This window comes from Thalassophryne amazonica, chromosome 20, assembly GCF_902500255.1.
Source record: "Thalassophryne amazonica chromosome 20, fThaAma1.1, whole genome shotgun sequence".
Lineage (NCBI taxonomy): Eukaryota > Metazoa > Chordata > Actinopteri > Batrachoidiformes > Batrachoididae > Thalassophryne > Thalassophryne amazonica.
In genome coordinates this window covers 48,282,344-48,297,525 of record NC_047122.1, presented here as the reverse complement: position 1 = coordinate 48,297,525, position 15,182 = coordinate 48,282,344, and the positions used below count along the sequence as shown (strand labels likewise).

At 40.5% G+C, this 15,182-nt stretch overlaps 1 protein-coding gene across 6 annotated transcripts in view; it reads left to right on the top strand.

Annotated features, from left to right (window-relative positions):
* Positions 1 to 6,881: 6,881 nt before the first annotated feature.
* Positions 6,882 to 15,182, top strand: part of elmo1 (engulfment and cell motility 1 (ced-12 homolog, C. elegans)) — a 194,661-nt gene continuing 186,360 nt past the window's right edge. For 5 of the 6 annotated variants that reach the window (XM_034160648.1, XM_034160650.1, XM_034160649.1 and 2 more), the window contains exon 1: positions 6,882 to 7,013. The gene's annotated coding sequence lies outside the window, so the exon portion shown is untranslated. The remainder of the gene's footprint in view (positions 7,014 to 15,182) is intronic. The other variant, XM_034160646.1, reaches the window with a different exon arrangement.

Below are 15,182 nucleotides of genomic sequence, written 5' to 3'. Positions count from 1 at the left end.
ACCAATGTCCTTTGCTCAATTTTTCAAGTTGGATTGTGTCTTTGTTTCCTGGGGGCAGGAAGTAGTCTCATTGTCTTGGTGTTCTTCGGTGGGTTATTGTCATTACCTTGCATTTCTATGGAGGGGGGGTTCAGCAGCCACTTCTTAGACCATTTCTGTCATTCCTCTTCACTGTGTATCACTGTAAATATTTGCATAATCTGCAAACATACATTCTAGATTTGACATTGTCTGGGAGTTTATGTACAGTATGATCAGCAGTGATTGAAGGACACTACCATGTGGGATTCCACTGAACACTGTAATCCATGTTGTGTGTTCCTCTGCAATTCATTGCTTCCTGCCTTGTAGGAAGTTGCCTATCCAGCCTAGCATGTCCCCACAAATGCCATATTTCTTAAGGTTCTCCAGTAATCATCTGTGTGGCACGCTGTCAAAAGCTTTCATCAAGTCGGTGTAAATGCAATCAAAGTCTTCCCATCACCAGGGATCTTGATCCACTCATCCAGAGCATTCAGCAGTTGTGATACTGTTGACCTCTTTTTTATGAAATGCTGAGATCTGTGCTGCCTTACACCCACCCACCCTTTCACAATCTAGTAAGTTTTCATTTCAGATGCAAACTCTTTGAACCATCTCAGGTGAATTCCATCTGTGCCTGGCGATTTGTCAGTTTGAGTGACTTAACTTTTTTTTTTTTTTAATCATCTCTTCTGTAAAATGTATTACTTCCAACCTCTCTGCTGGCCTTCTGTAACCACATTCTGGAATGATAACATCAGGTTCCTTTGAAGACATTGCAGCAAAACTTTGAGAGTAATTCTGCTTTGCCTTATGTCCACCTTTTTTCCTCTCCCTCCTGTAGTTTTAAAACTGCAGATCAATTTATGAAGCCATTGGTTCATTTGTTTTTGTTTTTGTTTTTGTTTTTTTTTAGCATTTTGAATGACTACATTATTTTCAGGCACAGTTGGTTTGCTTTGGTAGGCTTTTTGGTAGCTACACCTGTGGTGACAGTTAAGTAATATTAAGCTTCAATTCCAGTTATTTATACAGTGCCAAATCATGTCACCTCAAAGCGCTACACACAAGTAAGGTCTAGACCTTCCCCACCCCTTGAGTAACCACCCTGGCCGCACTGGGCAGGAAAATTCTCTATCATGTTTTTCCGTAATAAAGTAAGTTCCACGGTTTAAAGCAGATGATTATATGAAAGTAGCAGTTGACTCCACAATGTGATCCTTTGGAAACTGTTTCACTCAACCTCAGATGTCCTTCTTTTTTGCTTTACATTGTTTTTGGGTCAGACCTGATTGCCTTCACTGCCCATACAGACGAAAGTCAAAACAGTGCTGTCAACTTAAAAAGGCAGAACTTTGTAAACAGAGTTTTTCCTGTCACAAAGACCTTTTTCTGGTTGCTGTAACCGCTTCACATGCACTGTTCTCTCACTCACACACGATTCATGTTAAATCACAGAAACAGCCTACACTGATTTACAAAAAGGCCTCGTCGGGCAGGATGCTGATGTTTCTATAGTCCACATCGGTCACATTCTACAACAAGAAGTCCGATACGAATCCCGATGAGCTTTGTCACATCCTATGGAGCAACATTAGAACACCACGATCCTGGACCTCCGGGCCAGGATGCATTCAATAACCATGAATTATTGAAAGGATTCTTCCTGTTTGCCCTTCACTCCTGCAGAACTGGAGGTGGCCACACATCTGATATCTCCATAAAACAACTGCAACTCAATGTTTTCCTTTGGAGTTTGTTGCCTTCTTTGAATATTACAACATTTTTATGTTTTAGTAATTTCAACAAAGCAGTTGGTAACATTTTTAATACATACATCATGTATTCTCAATTCTCAATAGATTTTGTTGTGTTTTGAAAAGGGTTCAAATTGGGTTTATGAATTAAATTATTAGCTTAAAATTCATTAAAACATTTTGAAAAGGCAGCTTTGATGTAGTTGTCATTTTTATGTATATTAAGCACATCAATAACACATTTGTCTTATTTGCCATCGACAGTGTGGGTGTACGAGAGCAGGAATAACAGCTCTGTGCAAAACATTTTTAGACTAATTTTTACAATGTAATATATTTGGAGTTTTGAATTAAACATCCTCAAAGTCCCATAATTTTACAAGTGTGCACATCACAGCCTCTGCTACAAGTTAAACTTAGACAGGAATGTTTTATTTTATTATTTTACTTATGTGGCATATTCCACAGAAGCAAGAATGCACTGGGGCAACAAAATTTACTAGACCACCATGCAACCAACTTGGGTCCTGGATGGCAACCATACAGGTAGGCAGCAATGCAATCCTGAAAGTAACCATCTATCTGTCACAGGCAAGTGAAACATGGGCATCCTCTTGGCCTCTAGCTGCGGGGGGATCGTGCACAAAGAAACTAAAATGTAGCTGATAGCCATAAGACTTGGATTTTTTTTTTTTTTTCGCTGCACTAACATTGCATCAGGCGTAGATCGCGTCAAGCTACACAGTTGTGTAAGAACTTTAATTTTCCAAACCTGGTAGTTGAATTTTCTGCATGAAATGGTTTCATGAATCAAAATTACGTGGTTACAGTGACTGCACTACATTAATTTTACAGCTAAAGCTATCTAGCATTCAGCATTCTGTGGCGCCACCAACAGGTTTTCTGAAGAGCTGGTTTCGACACTCCAACAGTGTGGATATTGCCAATGTGGCAGTGTCAGCCCATAAATGTGTAACGGTTTTGGTGTTGGTGCAGGTATTAAAAACTATGATCAGCATATTGCCTCAATAACTGGCAATATCAGTGACGCTAACATCACCAAGTTATCAATACTTCATAATGGTGTTAACATGCAAATTAAATGATGCTAAAATGTTACAGAAGCACGAGCACAACCTTCTTAGATGATCTATACCATTAACTGTACAACAAGACATATTACAGCAGGTATTCATAATAAAATGCTAAGAAAGAACAAATATGGCTGAGTCGACAGGAGCTAGCAACCACTGCTAGCGGAGTACTGGATCTGCAACAATATTTGTACAATTATTACTTAAACAAACTTAAACCAATTAGTTGTATAAATATTCAAGCCCTGCATGGTTGTCATGAATGGGAAAATTAGCTATTTAGACCAAATCCCCTTTTTGTATCGTGCTGTAACTATGTTTGTTTCTGGTGTAAAGTTGGGTGGGCATGGACACCTACAGAGACTGACTCACATTTACAGCCAGCGCCTCAAGAGGCCATTCAGAGAACTGCAACATTTGGCATTTCCATGTTAGCTTCATTTATTAGCACCAGAGATTGCCGCTTGGGTTTTATGCTGTGTTCCCTTGCAAGTAGGAAGTAAATAATTCTGATTTGGTATTTCCGACTTCTGATCTAAATACGTCTAATACATCTGCATGGGAAAACATGGATGCTTGTAGCAAACTCATATTTGTACGGCTATGGACGTTGAACTCTTTTCCGTGATATTTTGAACTGCCATCATGGGAGAAGGATTGTCACACAAGTTTGTACAAGATCCACAACTCAAGTCAGCACTCATCAGATAAATTTACTGCATTAATACTGCCATCAAACACTATGTACAAGTAAGAACTGACTAAACCCTAATTCTGTGTACTCCTTGTTGCATGCACCACCACATTGTTGTGACTAGTGGTATTCAATACTGCAAGATTTGGTATTGAGCCGATACCAAGTAAATATAGGGTCAGTATTGCCGATACCGATACTGATACTTTTAATAATTAAGGTGGATGCATCATCAATTGCTACATCTTAAAGAATTTTCATGACCTTTAAGTGTTTTTGTGACACCTCCCCCCACCTTTGGATTGTTAAACTCGATCAAATTTGGGAAAGTTTATAGGTAAATAGAAAATACTTTATTATCATAATAAAAAGGGGTTTTGCTTTTTGTTTTTGTTGTTGTTGTTAGGAAACAGTTTTGTTGTTAGGAAACAGTTTTATTCCCCATACATTGTTATGCCTGTTTTGTTTTGTTTGTTTTTAAAAACAAAGTGTACTAAGTATCAAGAACAAAATAAAGCAAATTCTTTTTCAGGTAGAGTGTTCAGAAATCACAATACAAAAATGAAACAAAATTTCTCCCCTTCAGCACACTTCTTTTCTGAATGCAGCACTGCATCTGGGAGAGAAACTGAAACTAAGGTATCAATGTCATTATGCTGATATTGGTGAATATCAATACCAATACTGGTATTTGAAAGTGTGTGTATAATAATAACACAGATGGTTATCTTCAACATGCTTTTAATATATATGAACGGTGCAATACAGGCACACGGCCATCACATCGTGGCTCTCACCAGTAACCAGCACATGTGCATTGTGTAATGATGCATTCACTGACTAATAATAAAATCAGATAAACAGTGACTGATATACAGCGGGTATCGATGTTGTTGATATTTGGATCAATCTGCCCACCACCATTTGTGACATCACATCAACAAACTTGGTCTGCATGGATCTTGCTCTGGTTTCCGACTTGGAATGCCGAATTGAACGGCCCTATTGCACTTTTCCGAGCTGGTGCGAGTACAACAGAATGCAGCAGTAAATATCCTTGTTTTGAAACGTCCATCAGCCAGTCTGTCCTGTGCATCTCCGTTTCTGTTTGGTTTCCCTCTGCCTCCAAACATGACATGCACAGACTTCAACAAGCTGTCAGGTCTGCAGGAAAAAAAAAATCATCAGAGCCAACCTGGCCTCCATCCAGGACTTATACTGGTCCAGGACAAGGGAGGGAACAGTTAACATCTCTGCACAGACCCCTCACACCCTGGACACACTTTAAACTCCTCCGCTCTGGTCAACGTTACAGAGCTCTGTACATCAAAACAACTAGACACAGGAACAGTTTCTTTCCACAGGCCATCACTCTGATGAATAATTTAACCTGCCAAAAAAATCACTATTTCATATACATCATGTACAACTGCAATCTATTTGTCTGTTTCTCCTTTGCACACTTTTTATTGCACATTTTTATTACGTCCGCCAAGGACGTTATAAACTCATCAGCATTTGTTTATTTATTTGTCTGTCTGTCTGTTACGTTTTACATCAAAAGTACTGCACGGATTCTAATGAAATTTTCCCCACAGATAGATATTAGCTCATAGAAGACTTCATTAAATTTTGGAGGTGATCTGGATCCAGATTCTGAGCAAAATGTCACTTTATATAGGTTTTTAAGGATTACGTCAAAACTGCTTCACAGATTCTCACCAAATTTGCACCACAGATAGATATTATGGCATGGAAGTCTCTACTGAATTTTGGAGGTGATCCGGATCCAGATTCTCGATCAGGATGTATGCTTCACTTTGTCAGATTTTAAGGATTACGTCAGAACTACTTAACGGATTTTCACCAAATTTTCACCACAGGTTGGTGTTAGGCCTTGGAAGACTCTGATTTTGGAGGTGATCTGGATCCAGATCTGGATTCTGGAGCAGGATCACGATGTAAAACCAAAATTAGGATGACACTATTTTGTTCCAGCTTGTGAATTAAATATCACATTGCAATATATTGATTAATTGGACCATTCCAGATCAGTATGCAATTATTGCATTGTGTTATGGAATCCCGATCCAGGTAAAGTCTGGGTCATGATGTGAATCACACATCTTTTATTTTGATTCCTCGTCAACCCTTGGCAGACATCAGAAATCTCAGATTGCTCTTGTGAATTTTTTTTAATGTGTATTTATACATGCTTGTACAGAGAGCGTACAACTCAAACTGGTGTTGCAGACTGAACGGTCCACCCCTAAAAATCGGTCCACCCCACCTCCACTGCGCATGCGTCATTTCGGTGCTCTGCGACTCATCTGAGACAGAGTCTCTTCGCCCAAAGCGATCAGAGGGATTAATGTGATTATTAACCAACAGACAACAAGGTAAAACCTCTTTAATCATTCTAAAGTCAGTTTTAAGGAGAAAGGAGGCGATACTTGGTGACACTTTGAAATGAAAGTTGCGCAGTGAACGCATCAGCTAACAGCTCGTGTAGCTGTGGTGCTCTAATCACTTCCTCTGTGTTTTATGATGAAATAATGCTGAATTTATGTGGAAATGATTGTTGTACAAAAGCTTCAGATAGCTGTCGCTAAGACAGATGACGAGTGGAGTGAAGTTTGAAGCAGAAACAGGTGATAATCTTTTTTTTGGGGGGGGGGACTTTGAGAATAAAGTCGTAATATTATGAGAATAAAGTCGTAATTTACGAGAAAAAAGTTGTAATATTACGAGATTAAAGTCGTAATTTTACAAGAAAAAAGTCGTAATATTACAAGAAAAAAGTCGAAATATTATATTATGACTTTATTCTCGTAAAATTATGAATTTATTCTCATAATATTACAACTTTATTCTCATAACATTACAACTTTTTTCTCGTAAAATTACAACTTTATTCTCGAAGTCTTAAAATTACGACTTTATTCTCATAATATTACGACTTTATTCTTTAAGTCTAAAAAAAAAAAAAATATATATTCTATGTGGCCCTAAAACGCCATCGTAGCAAATAAAGGCTAACTGATTCTGAAATTTTATTCCGTCCATCAGGAGGAGATTGTAAGTGATGTAAATCAGACTTACTTAGCTCCGCCCACAATCGCACGAAGTTTGTTGACAATTTTCAAAATATAAACTCCTTTAAATCAGAACCGGAGGGCACAAAAATTACTTTTGGACCCCGTTATTTTAAATTTCCAACTTGGGAGCGACGATAACAAGAAAAAAGCTGTTTTTTTATTTTTTATTTATTTTTTTGTCTTTAATCACGGTGAGCGCGTGCTCTGTGTGGTATCACGGCAGCAGCCAGCAGACGGCGGAAGAAAAGAGGAAGTGAAAACAGCAGCAGGACTTTCTGTACAGCAGCGACACCAAACACTACTGTCACACACACACACACACACACTCCGGACGTCTGCGCCTCTCCAGGTCTGTTAAAGCAGCGAGGTCTTTTTGTTTTCCCCTCTCTTTCTCTGTTCTTAGTTATGAGTATTATTTCTGCTGCGTTTATTGATAAATGTTGACGGTGTGTTTGGAATGGCTGCGTTTGCTTTAGCAAGCGTTTCTGTCTGCAGGCAAAATGATACTGTCTTTATTTCTTTGTCTTTAATATTTTTGTCATTGTCTCTACATTTTGTGAGGTGTTTTTTTTTTTCTGAACAGCTTCGGGCGCTGTTCTTTTATTGGTGTGAATATGTGATGAAGCACCGCTGCTTTGAGAATCTGCTTTTTTTTATAACTGATGCGGGAAACAAGTGCAAGTTGTTTATTGGAACAGTGGAGCAGATAATTGTTTATTCATTGCTGCAGTTTTTTGTTTATTTCAAAAGTGATGCGTTTACGTGCTTCTGTTTTTCTTAAGTGCTGTACGCGTCACTGCAGCCCGGCTTCATCTACGGAATTGAACTACACACTCATCTGATGGCTTTACAAAATTTATTAACCTCAAAATACAGCTAACAACATATATTCTAACTAGTTGTATTTTGCTGAGTGTTTTCTTTCCAAGTTTTAGCAGCTCCCAAAAGTTTTCATCTCAGTATTAATTGGATGTTGATGAGTTTGGGTACCTCAGAAGGATTTACCCTCTTTTTAAATGTAGGGGTGACACTATCCCCTGTGTTGAGTCGAGTGCTGTGAGGCTACATTGTGAATTTTGAGAAGCCTCATGCCTTTCTGCTCCTGGAACTGACCACTATTTTTGGAAGGGCGCTGGGTTTTGGTACAGGGGTCACCTACCCTGCATGATTTCCTTGTCTGCTCTACAACCCCTGGCAAAAAATATGGAATCACCGGCCTCGGAGGATGTTCATTCAGTTGTTTAATTTTGTAAAAAAAAAAAAGCAGATCACAGACATGACACAAAACTAAAGTCATTTCAAATGGCAACTTTCTGGCTTTAAGAAACACTATACGAGGTCTCTTAGATAATAAACCGACCCTTTTTTTTTTTTTTTTAACTATATGGATTTGAATGACATGCGATTACACCAATCATGCTTGAACCCTCGTGCGCATGCGTGAGTTTTTTCACGCGTGTCGGTGACATCATTTCCCTGTGGGCAGGCCTTGAGTGAGATGTGGTCCGCCCTCTCGGCTGAAATTCCTTTGTTTCACCACGCTGCTCAAGACGGCGCGCGTTGCTTTATCAAAATTTTTTCTGGACCTGTGAGGAATATCCGAGTGGACACTATTCGAGAATTAAGCTGGTTTTCTGTGAAAAGTTTAACGGCGGATGAGAGATTATGGGGTGTTCTGTTGGTGTAAGGACTTCCCACGGAGCGGGACGTCCTGCAGCGCTTCCAGGCGCTGCGTCGGCCTGTTTCGACCTGAAAACATCCTAATTTAAGGCTTAATTCACCCAGGACATCGTGACGAGAACAGAGAAGATCAGAAGAGGCCGGCATGAGAATTTATGCGGACATTCCACTGTTTAAGGACATTTTTTTAATGAAAGACGTACGCGCAAATTCGCCGAGTCGTTTCCGTGACGACTCGGCAATCTGTGTGCGCCGCGACAGGAAAAACACCTCCGTGTTGACAACCATTTGTAGAATTCAGGCGGCTTTTAATGGCTTTCAACAAGTGAGTAACTGAGAAATTGTTTAACAGCTTGGGCATGTTCCAACTTGCCCGTTAAGATTTCCAACGGAGGTGCTTTTCCTGCCGCGACCCCCCGCGGTCGGGTCCAGCCAGACATGCGACTCTGCCCGCACGTTCTTTCATTACAAAATGACCGTTAACAATGGAATGTCCGAATAAACTCCTCATGCCGACTTCTTCTGAAGTTCTCTGTTCTCTGACGACTTACTGGGTCAACAGAGCCTGAAATGTGGAAGTTTCAACTTGAAACGGCGAGACGCTTGCCGCCTCCGAAGCGCAGATCGCCGTCAGGCGCCGTGGACCGTCCTTAAGCGACACTACCAGACCAAAATCTCTCATCAGCCGTTAAATTTTTTACCGAAAACCAGCTGAATTTATTGAATGGTGTCCACTTCAGTTGTGCCTTACAGTTTTTGAAAAAATTTTTATCAAACAAAGGCAACAGTCTCTGAGCCATTCCTAAACAATTGAAAAAAATCGACGAGCGGGTGGACGACTCCTCACTCAAAGACTGCCCACAGGCGAATGATGTAACCGACAGGCGTGAAAAAACTCTCGTCATGCCCACAAGGGTCAAGCATGTCTGATGTAATCACCGTTGATTCAAATCCATATGGTTTTTGAAAAAAATAATAAGGTTGGATACTTTTCTAATAGACCTCGTATAAGAAATCAGGAAAAAAATTGTGGCAGTCAGTAACGTTTACTTTCTTAGACCAAGCAGATGGAATCACTCAATTCTGAGGAAAAAATTATGGAATCATGAAAAACAAAAGAATGCTCCAACACATCACTAGTATTTTGTTGCACCACCTCTGGCTTTTATAACAGCTTGCAGTCTCTGAGGCATGGACTTAATGAGTGACAAACAGTACTCTTCATGAATCTGGCTCCAACTTTCTCTGATTGCTGTTGCCAGATCAGCTTTGCAGGTTGGAGCCTTGTTATGGACCATTTTCTTCAACTTCCACCAAACATTTTCAATTGGACTAAGATCCGGACTATTTGCAGGCCATGACATTGACCCTATGTGTCTTTTTGCAAGGAATGTTTTCACAGTTTTTGCTCTATGGCAAGATGCATTATCATCTTGAAAAATGATTTCATCATCCCCAAACATCCTTTCAATTGATGGGATAAGAAAAGTGTCCAAAATATCAACGTAAACTTGTGCATTTATTGATGATGTAATGACAGCCATCTCCCCAGTGCCTTTACCTGACATGCAGTCCCATATCATCAATGACTGTGGAAATGTAAATCCCATTTCCTTTAGGCGGTTTCTTACAGTTTGGTCACAGACTTTGACTCCAGTTTCCTCCCATTCGTTCCTCATTTGTTTTGTTGTGCATTTTCGATTTTTGAGACATATTGCTTTAAGTTTTCTGTTGTGACGTTTTGATGTCTTCCTTGGTCTACCAGTATGTTTGCCTTTAACAACCTTCCCATGTTGTTTGTATTTGGTCCAGAGTTTAGACACAGCTGACTGTGAACAACCAACATCTTTTGCAACATTGCCTGATGATTTACCCTGTTTTAAGAGTTTGATAATCCTCTCCTTTGTTTCAATTGACATCTCTCGTGTTGGAGCCATGATTCATGTCAGTCCACTTGGTGCAACAGCTCTCCAATGTGTGATCACTTCTTTTTAGATGCAGACTAACGAGCAGATCTGATTTGATGCAGGTGTTAGTTTTTGGGATGAAAATTTACAGGGTGATTCCATAATTTTTCCTCAGAATTGAGTGAGTCCATATTTTTTTCCCTCTGCTTGGTCTAAAAAAGTAACCGTTACTGACTGCCACAATTATTTTTCCTGATTTCTTGTAGTGTTTCTTAAAGCCAGAAAGTTGCCATTTGAAATGACTTTAGTTTTGTGTCATGTCTGTAATCTGCTTTTTTTCTACAAAATTAAACAACTGAATAAACATCCTCCGAGGCCGGTGATTCCATAATTATTGCCAGGGGTTGTACTATGCCCTGTTAATTAACTAGTGTTTGCCAGCTCTTGATCGGCTGAGCACACCTGGCAGATTAATCCTCAGTGGGTGGAGCAGAGGAGAGCTGGAAACATGCAGGGCAGGTGATGTCCAGGAGAAAGGTTGGTGACCACTGTTCTAAACCGAAGGGTCAACTGCTAAGAAAAGCTTGCAATTCCTGAGTTTTTCACTTTTGCAAACCTACAAAACATATTTGTTGTTTTGCAACTTCCCATAATGCAGTGTGGTGGTGCTGCACTGTGGCACATGCATGCAAAATCGTTGGACTCATCTGCGGTCTAGTGACCCTGGGCCTGCTTACAGAAGAAACCTAACACTTCATGGATACAGGTCTACACCTCATCACGCTACACTTCATTTCAGATGATTATTCGGTCCTGGCAGGTGCCTCAGCAGTACTCTTATGTTGGTCTGACTACTTTAAACAGCTGTATAAAACTGATCCTACAGCGAGAATGATCGAGATTTATTGTGCCAGAGTTCTTGTGGCTGATTGTCCAGTCAACTGCAAACCACCAAATGTTGCACCCTTACAAAAATGGTGGCCACTCTGGAGAGTGCAAAAATCTTCAGAGTTTGCAGAGAGTAATGGGAAGTGAAGGTGATATCTAGTCAGCCCAAGTGGTTGAGGTCACACGTGCGTTGCTCCATTTCACTCCAAACATTGTAACTGGTACACTAACCCTAATCCTGAAGCTTCATAATCTTTTGTGACAGGATGGAAAATTAGTTTCAGTATTGGGTGACATTAGGGGTTGTGTATTTGCCAACCAATTACTGAATGCGCAATTTGATGCAACTGATATCCATCAGGTTAAATTCATTCAAACTGGTGCCAGTAAAATGTCCACCCATATATTTTATCTCTATTTTTTTTTCCACTGTATGAAAGCCTGTTATTGTTGTTCAATACATTTTGGATTTTATTGAGTATTCTGCTTATACAAAATTTGTTCTTTTGAATTATTACTGAAGATATTCTGAATGATGTGCTTGAAAGTCAGTGGTGCCAGTAAGCTTTGAGCAGGACTACTGTAATCATTCATATTTTGTTTGGTCCCCTGGACATCCATTCCTCTTTCACCCCTCCCTTTGGCAGCTGAAAATCCTTCTGGGTGAATAATGCGCATGTGCACATCATGATGATGATACTCAAATAATTTACTGTCTGGCTTGAATTCAGATGGTCAAGCTTGATGAGTATTAGTTTTTGTTTCATTCCCTGACAACAAAGCTCTAGTTGTACATTAACAATAGTCTAGCTAGCTGTCTTCATTATTGATTCAACTTTAGTTGGAATTTTGTTTTCAGCCATGCCTCCACCCCCGCAATGGCTCTGCCCTTTCCAAGGTGGCCCATCCCAGAGAACCTCTCTTTGTCCGTGGGCCCCACTTTTGGAAAGGTTGCTCTATATTTTCTGGCTAATCACAGTCTGTAAAACACCACAGGAGCTTGCACTTCTTCGCATCCTTCGTGGTGCAGTCCGGGGCCCACGCTGACATCTTCGCTGGGTCCCTCCGCCCTTTCAGTCACTTTGTGATAGAATGAGAGCCCATTTACATGCTCTGTTAGCCACTAAAGATGTCCCTGTTGTGATGGAGTTACATTTGCGCCAGCACCATTGTGTCAACTCGACAATAAACACAAGCAAACGTGTCCCAGATACATATGCACAGGGACATATAACTGCTTGCGGACACAGATTCACAAAATCAGACAGTTCTGAAGTGCTTGCCTTGAGGGGCATTTGATGTGAAGACTGTTTTGTGTTGTGTATTTTAATGACCATATCATTGAAGTTAGAGGTTATTGTCTGGGTCTTCCTTGTTGTAACGTCCCTTTGATGTGGCACGTCTATTACTGTCAAGCATGTGCTAGCTGGTCATTATTTTCAAAGGTTTAGTGGTCATAAATACTTTTTCTTTTCCTGTCGAGTTCTTAACTATTGGCCTGGTTTCTAGTGGGTTTGCGGTTGATGGTCTCTCAAAAGTCTTTGGTTTTGGATGCGGGTCTGGCACATAATTGGCATTCAAGTAATACACATTTACACTCACACTGTATTTTGGAAGAAACCACCAACTTAAACCTAGAGTCCCATTAAACCAGTTTGCAATGTCTGTGCACATATTTTTTTTCCCAGTAGTAATGGAGTGACTTGTGACTCAGATGTACAGCAAATTCTACAACTTAATGGACTTTCCAAAAATAAAGATTTCTTTATCTCTGCGAGGTCTTAAAACTCCACAGCAGAAAATGAGGATATGAGTGAAATAAAGCAGCATTTACTTACATCATAACTCATAATCCAAAATAAAGAGATGGACTTAAAGCTGAGCACATTCTTTTAAACACTGCAATGCAAAAAAGGGAAATCAGATTAGTGGGAAGAGGCAGAGATGCAGAGGCACCTTGGAGTGAGATGTGCTTTGGTGTTGGGTGCCTGCCCTTGCTTATCGTGTTGCATCACCTATAAGAGCCTGACGCTGCCAACTCTTTGGCATCATTTCACCTCCTGAAGTGCAACCTTGCCAATTTCGGAGCTGTATTGCTTTCTCCTCATGCCCTCTTCTTCCCCCTGCAGCTTGTTATCTTTCCCTCATTAGCTCTTGTACTTGCTTTGTCATATGCACCATCATTACTGTCTCTCCCCATTTTAGCTTCTTTCCATCCCTCCTTTCTTCAATTTTTCTATTTTGTTGCCTTGCTCTCTGCTGCATACCACCGTGTACTGTACTTTCTCTCACTGTGTTTTTGCTCCCTGAGGAAAATTGCGGTATGTAAATTGCTTTGCTTCTTTTTTTTGTCTTGATGTGTGCTTGACCTCATCCGTTCATCTTGAGGAACTCATTTCCCCCATTTACCAAAAAAGGCTCAAAATTGATACATCAACACCAAAAACCTCAGTACACTCAGTACATGGGATTTGCTAATGCCTCCTTTCATTTTGGAATGCATATCGTACATTTCATTGCCCTTTGGTAGCTCCAGGTTAGAATAATTTGCACGTTCCAAATGATGTTAGTCTCACCTTGTGTAATTGGTCCCTGTGGCATGAAGTTAATTAAAACAGCAGAAAGGTACCGAAGGTGCGACAGAAAGGTGCCAGTCAGACAGAGAGATGTGGGTGTGAAGAGATCTCAGATGTACGTTAACACTGCCATATCCTGCTGTTTAGATTACTGATAGCTGCCTGGAGCTAAAAATTCAGAGCCAAACCCCCATTCGCTTTCTGAGAACATGCAAGAAAATCCTCTTGGTAAACTGAACTTGTAGCAATTGTTTAAAGGGATACAATTCTTTGCATTATACTTCTGTGTAACCACATACAGTATGTTTTAATTTTCAGCATACAGTTCGTCCATTGTCGGAATATAAATCAGTTTAAGATGAGAGCACCCACGGTTATGTTTTTCAGTCCAAGTCCCAGACTTCTTGTGGTGTGGGGCAGGCCTAGATGAACCAGAAACTGATCTGGATCACTCTGCATGCTTGCACTGCCCGCTGCATTCCAGTTGTTTTTGTGCTGCAGAGCTCTGCTACAAGTTGTGTGAGATGTTGCCCATCTTATTTATTCATTTATTTTATGTTCTTTTTGGGTTTGTCACATCCACCCTCTCTGCCTACTAGCATAGTTGTGTTTTGGTCAACTCTAACAGGCACCCCTATTCCAGCTGTGTGAAAAGATTGTTGATAATGAGCTGACTGTACATTTTCAGTGGGGTACTTTTTTCCTCAGATTTCTCATGTGTGAACAGGTGCAGTTGTCTGAATTGCATTTTGTTAAAGTAAGCATAAGTGCCAGGGCAAAAAATGAAGTGTTTTCTTAATATACGAGGTCTGTCAATAAAGTATAGGTCCTTTTTATTTTTTTTCAAAACTGTATGATTTCATTCATATGTTTTTACGTCAGACATGCTTGAACCCTCCGTGCGCATGCGTGAGTTTTTCCACGCCTGTCGGTGACGTCATTCGCCTGTGAGCACTCCTTGTGGGAGGAGTCGTCCAGCCCCTCGTCAGAATTCCTTTGTCTGAGAAGTTGCTGAGAGACTGGCGCTTTGTTTGATCAAAATTATTTCTAAACCTGTGAGGACACATCGAAGTGGACACGGTTTGAAAATTAAGCTGGTTTTCGGTGAAATTTTAATGGCTGATGAGAGATTTTGAGGTGATACTGTCGCTTAAGGACTTCCCACGGAGCGAGATGTCGTGCAGCGCTCCAGGCGCCATCGTCTGCCTGTTTCAAGCTGAAACCTCCACATTTCAGGCTCTATTGATCCAGGACATCGTGAGAGAACAGAGAAGTTTCAGAAGAAGTCGGTTTCAGCATTTTATCCGGATATTCCACTGTTAAAGGAGATTTTTTTAATGAAAGACGTGCGGGCTAATTGCAGCGTCAGCTCGCAAGATGCGAGATGCATACGTGCGAGATGCCCGAACGTATGCACACGAATAAACCGTCCGTAAACCACGCTCACACCCGGACGACACGCGAGTG